Genomic DNA, 11,041 nt, shown 5'->3' with positions numbered 1-11,041 from the left:
TAATTGTTTGGTTTACATATGAATTTTTAAGTTCATTTTTTGCAATACATTTAATTGTCTAGCCAATTTCAATAGTAGAAAAGCTATAATCATGGATTCCCTTCTTTCTATTGTATTTCTCTATTGCGTAATTATATATATATATATATATATATATATTGTTTTGTTTCAATACTTTTGAAGCTTTGAATCTTCTGATTTTTTTTTAATTTTTTTTTTTGGCCTTTTGGAAGTTTTAACATCATAACTTTTGGGTTTTGTTTTTTCTATTATCAGAAATTATCTAGAAGATTTCAATGAATATCCATGGATTATTCTTTTTGAGGGTAACCCATCTTTATCTTATATTTCTATTCCTAACTTTTTTTTCCTATATTTTTTCTTTAATTGTCCGTGTTTACGTCTCTTTTGTTTTTCTTATTTTTACTTTCATAGCATATGTACATGTTGTGTATGTTCTTTGATTCTTTCTTTAATGATTTTTGTGTGAGTATGTGTCATCGTATCTAGATACTTAGGCAAAATCTATAAAGACTAAAGATGCCTCTTTTTTTTCTTTTTTCTTTTTTTTTTCTTTTTTTGTAATGAATCCTGTGTTTTTCATGACTTTAGTGAGTCATATTCTTAATGATCGAAATGGTTTTGTTTGACGTGGATTTTGTTCATATTGGTTTCAAAGTTTATTTCTTGGCTTATATTATAGATTGTAATATATTTATTCATCAAACTGTTTAGTTGAGTTTGTTTTCGAAATTGTTTTCAATGTTGGACATTTTCTTGAAGCATGTTGGTATCATATATTAAAATACTGTTAAGTTGATAATAATAATAATAATAATAATAATAATAATAATATAGTTTAATAAATGTCTGAAACTTATAGCTGTTAACAAATGTTTTAACTATATGATTTTATTTTACAAATTCAATTTCGGTGTTGTAGTAAAATAAACAAAGATTAAATTATATATTGTACTCAATACATTTCCCGTGCACCACACGGGTTAACGACTAGTGTTATAATATTACACAACTAGTGTAACTGCCTGCAAGTTCCAAGAGTCCACTTCTTGTCAAAAGTCAATGCAGAGCTTTTCATTCATCTTCTTTCTCTCTCTAGTCTTATTAGAGTTCTCCTCTGGAGCTGATATCATAGCTTCAATGCAATTCATCATCAAGGGGGAGACCTTAGTTTCCCCCAGCCAAAGGTTCGAGTTGGGTTTCTTCTCTCTTGGTAATTCCAGGAACCTGTATCTGGGAGTATGGTATAAAAAATTTCCACGTACCATTGTATGGGTTGCCAACAGAGAAATCCCACTTCCAGATTCATCTGGAGCTTTGACTTTGGCTGAAAATGGAAATCTCATCATTACAGACCAAAATAATCACACTGCTTGGTCCTCCAATTCTTCAGGAGCAGAAATGCCCATCGCCCAGCTTTTGGAGTCTGGAAACTTTGTGGTTCGAGAGAAGGCTAATACTAATACTGAGCTATATATGGCAAAGTTTCGATTTCCCATCAGACACACAATTACCTGGCATGAAGATGGGTTGGAATTTTAAGACTGGTCTTAACCGATTCTTGACGTCTTGGAAAAATGCTACTGACCCTTCTAGGGGGGAATTTACTTACACATTTGACAATCTGGGGTTGCCTCAACTTGTTTTTCGCAAGGGATCAGAGAAGAAGTTTCGCACTGGTCTGTGGAATGGACTACGATTTAGTGGAACAGTTGTGAACATAAACGCAGTTTTTAAGCCCAATATTGTGTATAATAAGGATGAATTGTATTACATGTATGAGGCTAATGACAATTCTATTGTTACAAGAGTTACTTTGACTGAGTCGGGTTCAGTCCAACGTCTTTTATTGAATGAAGGGAGTGGCGAATGGGGTGTAATGTATACAACACCGAATGATCTGTGTGATGTTTATGCACAGTGTGGAGCTAATGGAATTTGTAAGATAAGCAAAAGACCAATTTGTGAGTGTTTGAAGGGATTTGTTCCAAAACATCAGAAGGAGTGGGAAGTGTTTAATTGGACTGGTGGTTGCATGAGAAGGCTACCACTGACTTGCCAGAAGGGAGAAGGGTTTCTGAAACTTGAAGGAGTGAAATCGCCAGACTTGGTCCAGTTTTGGTTGAACACAAGCACCAGTCTTGAAGAATGTGAGTCAGAGTGCTTGAAGAACTGCTCTTGTACGGCTTATGCTAACTCAGATATTAGAAATGGAGGCACTGGTTGTTTGATGTGGTTTGGTGATTTAATGGACATAAGAGAGTTCGATGAAAAAGGGGACAGGCTATTTATGTTAGAGAGGTAGCTTCAGAACTAGGTATGTGAAAACTCATTATCATATTACTTTTATAGTTCTTTTCAAATCTAAAGTTCATTACACCAGCCCCCAAAAACCTTAATGTGCAGTAATTTAGATCAGAAAGGTAGATCCCTTACCCTTGAATCATACATTTGAATGCTCAAAACGAAATGGCTAGAGAATTTGCTTATTTCACTTTAGGTATCCCCTGCATATGAAAAATCATCCAAACCAATAGTAAATTTACTTGTGGACTGCCAGGCATGCACCTGAAATGAACTAGAGAAATTGGGTTATTTTGAATTTTGATTTTCATTATTTAATATTTGATTGCCATCTATTCTAGACAAATTAGGTTATTCCAGTCTGAAGGAGAAGAAACTACTGATCATATCAATAACTTGTGGGGTGCTTGTTTTTGGTCTGGCGTGCTGCTTCATTATTTGGAAGAATAGAACGAGGAAAAGAGGTACACCCTTGTGTCTATATACATATTGTTGACAAAGAGACTAGTAAATTCCTTGTCCTAACTAAAACCCTTATCAAAATTACTCTGCTGTCTTGTTCAATTTCCTTTCTGGTTATGCTTGATCAAATCTTAATCCCATACATTCTGTATTTTCATTTGGCGTTTGCTACATATACTTTGCAAATTAAACACCCACTTGCAATAGTTTTAAATCATAAAGTCTTCCAATTTTATAGGAAAAAGAACCAAGGAAGATTTGGACGTGCCATTGTTTGATTTTGTTACTATTGTGAGGTCAACAAATAACTTCTCCGGCACAAATAAGATAGGAGAGGGCGGTTTTGGTCCTGTTTACAAGGTAATATAATCTTGGCGCTATTGTTCTATTTTTAGTGAGATACCTAGATCTAACTCTCTCTCTCTCTCTTTTGAAAATATTTCCATATCATCAAAACTTGAAGGGTGAGCTATTATCAGGACAAGAAATAGCAGTGAAGAGGCTCTCAAATAGTTCCAGCCAAGGTCTTGAAGAGTTTGTGAATGAAGTTATTATGGTTTCCAAACTTCAACATCGGAATCTAGTTAAGCTTCTGGGCTGTTGCATTGAAGGAGAAGAAAGGATGCTAATCTATGAGTATATGCCCAACAAAGGGAGCGGTTATTGGACTCAAGGAATGAATGTGTCACTAAAAATAATAGGGGCCCCTCAAAAAGTTAACCCTAATTGTTTTGGTGGTAAAATGAATGGCAGATCAGAATGGGAGAGCATCATTGGATTGGCAGAAGCGCTTTCAAATTGTCATGGGAATTGCAAGGGGACTTCTTTATCTACATCAAGACTCCAGATTAAGAATTATTCATAGGGATCTCAAAACTAGCAACATTTTACTTGATCATGAATTGAACCCCAAAATTTCAGACTTTGGTATAGCAAGAATTTTTGGAGGGGATCAAATGGAAGCAAAAACAAAGCGAGTAATTGGGACATAGTAAGTTCTATAAACAATTGCCTATAAAGTGTTTCTTCATTTTCAAGTAATGAGTTTTGAATATTTTGCACAGTGGATACATGTCTCCAGAGTATGCAATTGACGGAAAATTTTCAGTCAAATCAGACATTTTTAGTCTTGGTGTACTAATGTTAGAGATACTCAGTGGCAAAAAGAACAGGGGGTTTTCCCATCCAGATCATCACCATAATCTTTTGGGGCATGTAGGTACATCTAATTAGAAATCACACTGTTCTTTCTCTTGCTTTGATTATGCATCTTTAGCTTTTATGATTTACACTTAGCCCATGCAAATTGTAATTCTTTAGGCTTGGCTTCTGTGGAATGAAAACAAAGCTTTGGAGCTAATGGATCCATGTTTGAAGGAATCATATGTTAAATCTCAAGTGCTAGGATGCATTCAAGTGGGTCTACTATGTGTTCAGAAACTTCCAGAAGATAGACCAGCAATGTCATCAGTGGTTTCCATGATGGGAAATGAGGGGTCACCACTTCCTCAGCCTAAACAGCCTGGTTTCTTCATAGAAAGGAGTTCCAATGATGCAGATGTGTCAACAAGTGTAGAAGGATGCCATACTGAAAATGCACTCACTATAACAGTGATGGAAGCGAGATAAAGGAAACATCTGCCGTTGCAATTGGGATAAGTTGATGTTCAACAAGAAATGAGATGTAAGATTCAGAAGTTCAAAGTTTGTGGCATCTTGAGTTGATCACGGGGGCTGAAGTTGGGGTGTGCATTAGAATTCTAGTAGATAAGAGAGAGGGAGAAACGAGAGCCTCGATTGCCGGTTCCGATAAGTAGGAATTTATGTCATTTATTTTTGCCAATGCCAAGGGAAAAGGCAGGTAAAGGTACTATTCTTGAGAAAAAGTTTCAATGGCTATGGTGAAGCAGAGTTCCTTCTGAGCTCGTGTTTTTTTTTTTTTGGTGGATTAATTTCTATATCTATATATAACAGTATCCTCCTTCAACTCAAACTTTATGTTACTAGTTATCTTATTGGTAGATAATTTTTTTTTGTACATGTTTAATTTAGAGGTGGAGCCTTGGTGCGATGACAAGTGTTTTGCCAAAAGCAATAAGTCACGGGTTCAAGATTAGACATTCAACCACTTCAAAAAAAAAAAAAAAAAAAGTGTAAAAATGCCTACCAATCACCTCTCCTAGACGGCTAGACCCTATGAAGCATAAATACTCTATTGGTATTAGTAGTGACACTTTTGGGATACCTCTGTATGTGTATACTAGCTGTATTTTTTTTTATTTATTATTATTAAAAGAAGTGCCCATATGTCCGGGATATGATCATTACTCAATTACCAATAGTGAGAGATAGCCCTCATTTTTGAAGATTTTTATTTATATATTGGTTTAAATGTTAAACACTTATTGTGAGAGACCGGAAAACTTGGGTGCTCTCAAAAAAGGGGGTTTAGGCATTGACACCTTCCCTTTTCAGGATCATATGGAGCTGCCACTTATTTTATAAGTAAAATAAGAAAACTATACAAATTACAACATATCTTGAATAATATACATTCTCATTAACCGGAAGTAATTATAATTTGATAGAAAGAACTTTACATGGCTTTGTTTCTTAGTTACAATCTAGTAAAAAATTACAAGACCTTGATTCCTAGTTACAATCTACAAAAAATAAGACACTAGTTCTACCAACCTAAGATTCTAACGCTCGGGGGTTAGGTTATAAGAAGGGAAGGTGTTAGGCACCCACCCTACCTAGACAGAGCCTGGTCTTTTAGACTTTAAATGACCTTTTAAATACCCATTAAAAAAATGACAAGAAAATTATTGTGTCAATATTCCTAGATCTAAAGTTGGTTAATGTTCAAAATACTAGATTTGTTGCATTTATGCAAGGAGAAATCACAGTTGAACTTTACTTAAGGGAAAAGGATTTTTAAGAGAAGTTTCAAATTAAGCAAAATGAATTTTTTGATAAAAAATTCAGATCTGATTTTTTAAAATAACAAGGAATGAATTTTTTGTTTTTAAAAAAAAGTTCCCAAATTTAATTTCTTAATTAAAGAACAGAATGAATCTCCAAAAGGAAAATCCAAATCTGATTGTTTAATAAAGAAACGGAATAGGTTTTAAAAGAAATTGTAGATATGATTTTTCAAAATAAAAAAGAATGAATTTTTAGAATAAAATACATATCTAATTTGTGGTTTTGGAAAACAAAGGAGATTTGAAAAAATAATTTCAGATTTGATTTTTGGTTTAAGAAAACAATGACATTTTAAAAAATAATTAAGATCTGATTCTTGGTTTAAGAAAACTATGGAGTTTTAAAAAATAATTTAGATCTGATATTTTTTTGGTTTAAGAAAACTATGGAGTTTTGAAAAAATAATTCAGATCTGATTTTGTTTTAGGAAAACAATGAGGTTCTTAAAAAGAATAATTCAAATTTGATATATTTTTTTTTACATAAAGCAATAGATTTAGAATTTAATCATATGCATCACATAACTACATGAACACAACACATATTCATAAACAAACATACATCATATAACCAAAAGAGAATCAAGGCAAACAAAAGTGAAAGTTCAATTAGTGTATAAAACACCCTTGAACGTTTAGACCCCCAGTAACAAAATTACCAATTCAAGCTTTATGACAAACAATAAGTGTGCGGAAAATGAACACAAGCTATAAATAGAATTGGTAAACAATCTAAGTCAATTAAAATCACATCCACAACAGAAAATAAAAGGCAAAGATTAAGGGAAGAGAGATGCAAACACAAGGACAACACAACGATGCGTTATCGAAGAGGAAACCAAAGCCCTCGGCGTAAAACCTCTCCGCCGCCCTCCAAGCGGTAAGTAATCCACTAGAAAATGTAGTTGGGATACATGAACAACAATAGACTCTCTAAGCCTAATCTACCCAGTGTACCTAAGCCTTCCAAGCTTCTTACTCCAACGAGGTTGCGCCGAACCTATTTCTTTTCTAGCTTCCCGGATTCCGCTACTTGACCTTAGCATCAACTAATGTCAAATTGGTTCCTTCCTAACTGCTTCCCAAAACACCAAACAGCCCTCTCACAGTAATGGATATAGTGAGAAAATGTTTTGGTAAAAAGCCTCTCAAGGATTTAACAATGGAGAGGAAGATAGTTGAGGAATTTGAAGAGTCTATTAAGTGAAGATTGTGGATGAATCAATCTTGTTTTTCTCTAGGGTTTCACTCTCAAAATTCTCTCTGGAAGCTCTCTTTCTTTTGTGGGTATAAGGGGTATTTATACTAGGGTGAAAATGGAATGTGAAGAGTTAGGTTTTTCAAAAACAGGGTTGGCTTGTAGCTTGGCCTCGCAGCTTGACTGAATCGCGAGTTCCAGCCGTGAGGTAATTGAACGGCCAGTTGTCCTATTTTGTCATATAGTGCTCCATTTAGCATGACGCTTCAACTTCTGGCATGCCTGGCAGGTATACAGCTTTTGGCGGCTTGCAGCCGCAAGTCACCCGTGAGATCCAATCGCGAGTCCCTGTTTTTCTTGCACACTCTTGAGCATTTCTTCACACTATCTCACTTACTACCCTTACAAGAATCCCACCTAAATACAGGGTTACTTATTGCTGAAATACAAGCAAATTTGACACGAAATAAAGCCAACAATATGGTTGAGTAAATTCAACCTTACAAAAAGGAAGAACATGTTAAGAGCATGGAGAATTAGTTACATGAACATGTAAATAAAGAGATAGAAACTTACCTACATGAACTTGTTCTACAAGGAGAGAATTCTTTTAGAAATCGAGGAGAATGAATTTTTTTTAAAGATCTAAAATAAGAGCCACTTAACAGAAAAGAAATTCCTAAAGCAAAGCTCTCAGAATTTCTTTAATGGAAGGGAGAGAGAGCGGGGGGGGGGGGGTATTTGCTCACTCCCAAGTGCAGGAGATCGTAGCAATATAATTCTTGGAGTACCAAGGTCGAACCACAAGGAACAGAGTAAATTCAAAGACAATGTAATTTTTTTTTTTAAAAAAAGCTTTTGGTGAAGATGAAGAAGAATTTTTGCCTAGTAATTTTAAATAAGAATAAAAATGATAACTGATTTAAGTCAATAATGTAAATACTAGGGCATCGGGGTGTTTCCCTATATCGATACAAAATTCTTTGTGATCTAAGAAATTATATATTTCATAATTTATTGTTCTTATATAATTAAATACTTATGATTCGGTTGAATTGAAACAATTCAAGAACGCATGATAACCTAGATTAATAATGCGGTTAGAAAAGTTTTTAGAAAAGCCCATTCACTTTAAAACCTGATTTCTATTTGAAACTATTAGAAATTCATCTAAACAATAAGAAAAACATGATTGAACTTATTGAAAGCATGGAAGAACTAATACATCAAAAGAAATCTAATTGAACAATCAAATATGTTGTTGATAAAATCTTAGAAAGAATCACATTGAATATTCATACTGTATAGAAGAAACATACCTCACCCTAGCAAAAAGTTTAGGTTGCCATTAGAAAAAGAAAAATACAAGGTTTTCTCTGCCAACATTTGTTCTACACAGCCTCCCTTCAAAACCCCAACGTCAAAAGTGTCAAAAGAAAATAATACTTTTACTATTTTAATTTTCGTCCAAGTTTACAACAGTAACTTGTGAATTAATTTCAGCCTTCAAAAATTGAGAATTTTGAAAACTCAAAACTGTAAAGTTGTAGATATTTAAGTCACAGTTCCAACCCATCTAGCCTTGTGTCAATTGGATTTTTGAGGAGAGAGATACGCCCAAAATACTGATTAGTGCTCAAATCTGATTTTTCCTTTTCAGATTCTGCCTCTTTGATTTCTTTCCTTATTTGAAACTTCCAAACATGGTAGACGACCCAAGCACTCTAGCTGCACCTCCTTAGCCATTTAAGTATGGTCCTTTAGCTCCTCTTTAATTCTAGTTTGGTCTCCATTCTCTCACAGACTCTTGTAAATTCATCTTTTTCATATAATTTCCTACAAGTTCAAAAAATTATGTAAAGATAAATAATAGGGACTAATGCAAATCATGACTTAATTATGCAAATTAAGTATAGTAATAAGGAGATAACACCCACATAAATATATATCAAGTATGCATTTTAAGGAGTTATTAAGGGGGGTCCTGATTTCTGATTTTAATTCCCTATTTATAGAGGTTTGGTGCTTAGAAAATAAGCCAAGTTTGATCATATATGAATTAGGTTGAATTTTTATCCAGAAAAAATCGAATTGGATGTGCTTTGCCTTGATCTGATCATTTCTTGGCTGGGCCTCAGAGTTGTGCCCATCGGCACTCCAAGAGTATCAATTGGCACTCTTAAGTGCTGAGCCCAATCTCCTCTTTTGGTTTGATCTAGACTCTTTTTTAGGGGTTTTCTAAGTCGGGAATTGCACTTGGATGTATTTTTAACTTGTATTCCAAAATAAATCCCTTTTATTTTGATAATCAAGTCCTTAAAATAATAATTATCTAATAGATCAATATTCTAAAAAGACTAAATTATCAACAATTCCCTTGTTATTTGGTTATCCATTTTATTCCTATGCAACCAAACTTATTTTTGATAAAATCCAACAGCCAATCACATAAATTATTCAATTAATTTTAATTGTTGACCAATCAAAATTAATTTTAATAAATCACAAATGATCAGCTTCACCCACATACAATGCATGCAAATCGTGAAAACTTGATCTTGTGATATCTTTCAATTCGAAGGTCTGATTTGGGAATCGGGTATATCGTTGCGACCGTTAGAATCTCAAGATCATTTTTATGGTATGTGATGAATGATTTATTGTATGAAATGCAACTATGATTTTTTGGGTACTTGAAATGGTCATTTTAGTCATCTTCCAAGATTAAATTACGGGTGCAAAACTAAGTGTCTACACTTATCTTTTTATTTTTTGATTTACTCTTTTGGATCTTACTTTGAATTCTAAACACCCTTTTAATGGCCACATATTCATTTTATCCATTATTACTCTTAAATTGATATATGCTTAGCAATACATAAAAAATCAATATTTGACAACATGTAAAAATATAGCTAATAATTAATTAATACGCGTATCCCTGTCATATTGTATCATAGTTTTTGAGGAATTGTCCTATTGTATCCTAGATTTTTGGAAATTTGCATATTGTCTTATCCCTAAACTTATTCCTGAAAACAAACACATGCTTATTAGCCTAGACTCAATAAAAGTGGGAGTTTTCTACGTATCATCTTTAAATTCTATTGATGCAACCTAAAATTGAAGATGCATTTTTTAATGCACAAAACTTAAGTACAAATATTTAGATGTATTATAGATTCTTCAATAATTCAACCATACTAGTCACTAATCCGTGCAATGCACGGGCTAGTTGTGAAATTGGATTACTTGTAAAAATTAAATTATCTAATTTACTTAAAATTTATTTATGGAAAATCAATTCTAATTTGATCAAAATTTATTTAGTATTGGTCCTTTTGGATTAATAAATGAAATAATATTCTTGCATTTGTTTATAGTGTAATATGAGGCTAGTCATACCACATCAACCACTTTATCAAGATGTTAAAAAAAGCTAAGAAAAGAAGAACATTATCAATCTTTTCAATTCAAAATTAACAATAATACTTCAGAAAGGAACTCATAATCTCAACCAAAGAATAAATGAAACTTAGAAACTCATATGGTCCAAGCATATTTGATAAATCAAAGGATATACATCAGTAAATGTGCCACAGTCATGTTTAGTATAGGCCAAATATATAGGTTAAATTTGTTGTGTGGATTCTCTCTTGATTAATTCTTGGAGAAGTATATGCAAGTGAAAAACTCATAAACAACATTTCAAATCACATGAATATGGTCTAAGCATATTTGATAACTCAAAGGATATGCATCCCTAAATTTGCCTTGGTCATGTTTAGTTTAGGCCAAGTATATGGCTAAAATTTGCTTTTGTTGTGTGGATTTCTAGATTAATTTCCTAGATAAATAAAAGAATTACATGAAAAACTCATAAACAACATTTCAAATCGCATGAATATTTTACAGATAAATAAAAGAATCACAATGCAGCATACTATGCAACTTTCCTTTTCCTACATGCATTGATTTAATAATCATTCAAAGCACAAACTTCATTGATTCAAGTGAAAACCAAAAAATTGGTGGCATTAAGTTAGTATCATTCATGTATTTCATACTC

General features: G+C 33.2%; 1 pseudogene across 1 annotated transcript; it reads left to right on the top strand.

The window, feature by feature from the left end:
- The first annotated feature begins 1,048 nt into the window (after positions 1 to 1,048).
- On the top strand, positions 1,049 to 4,822 carry LOC115985590 (annotated as a pseudogene). The gene is made up of 7 exons (XR_004090593.1): positions 1,049 to 2,322; positions 2,667 to 2,728; positions 3,026 to 3,147; positions 3,251 to 3,446; positions 3,532 to 3,778; positions 3,852 to 4,002; positions 4,108 to 4,822. The product of XR_004090593.1 is annotated as a G-type lectin S-receptor-like serine/threonine-protein kinase At4g27290 (transcript).
- The last annotated feature ends 6,219 nt before the right edge of the window (positions 4,823 to 11,041 follow it).

The sequence above is a fragment of the Quercus lobata genome, chromosome 4, assembly GCF_001633185.2.
Source record: "Quercus lobata isolate SW786 chromosome 4, ValleyOak3.0 Primary Assembly, whole genome shotgun sequence".
Lineage (NCBI taxonomy): Eukaryota > Viridiplantae > Streptophyta > Magnoliopsida > Fagales > Fagaceae > Quercus > Quercus lobata.
This window is presented reverse-complemented; position numbering and strand designations above follow the sequence as displayed.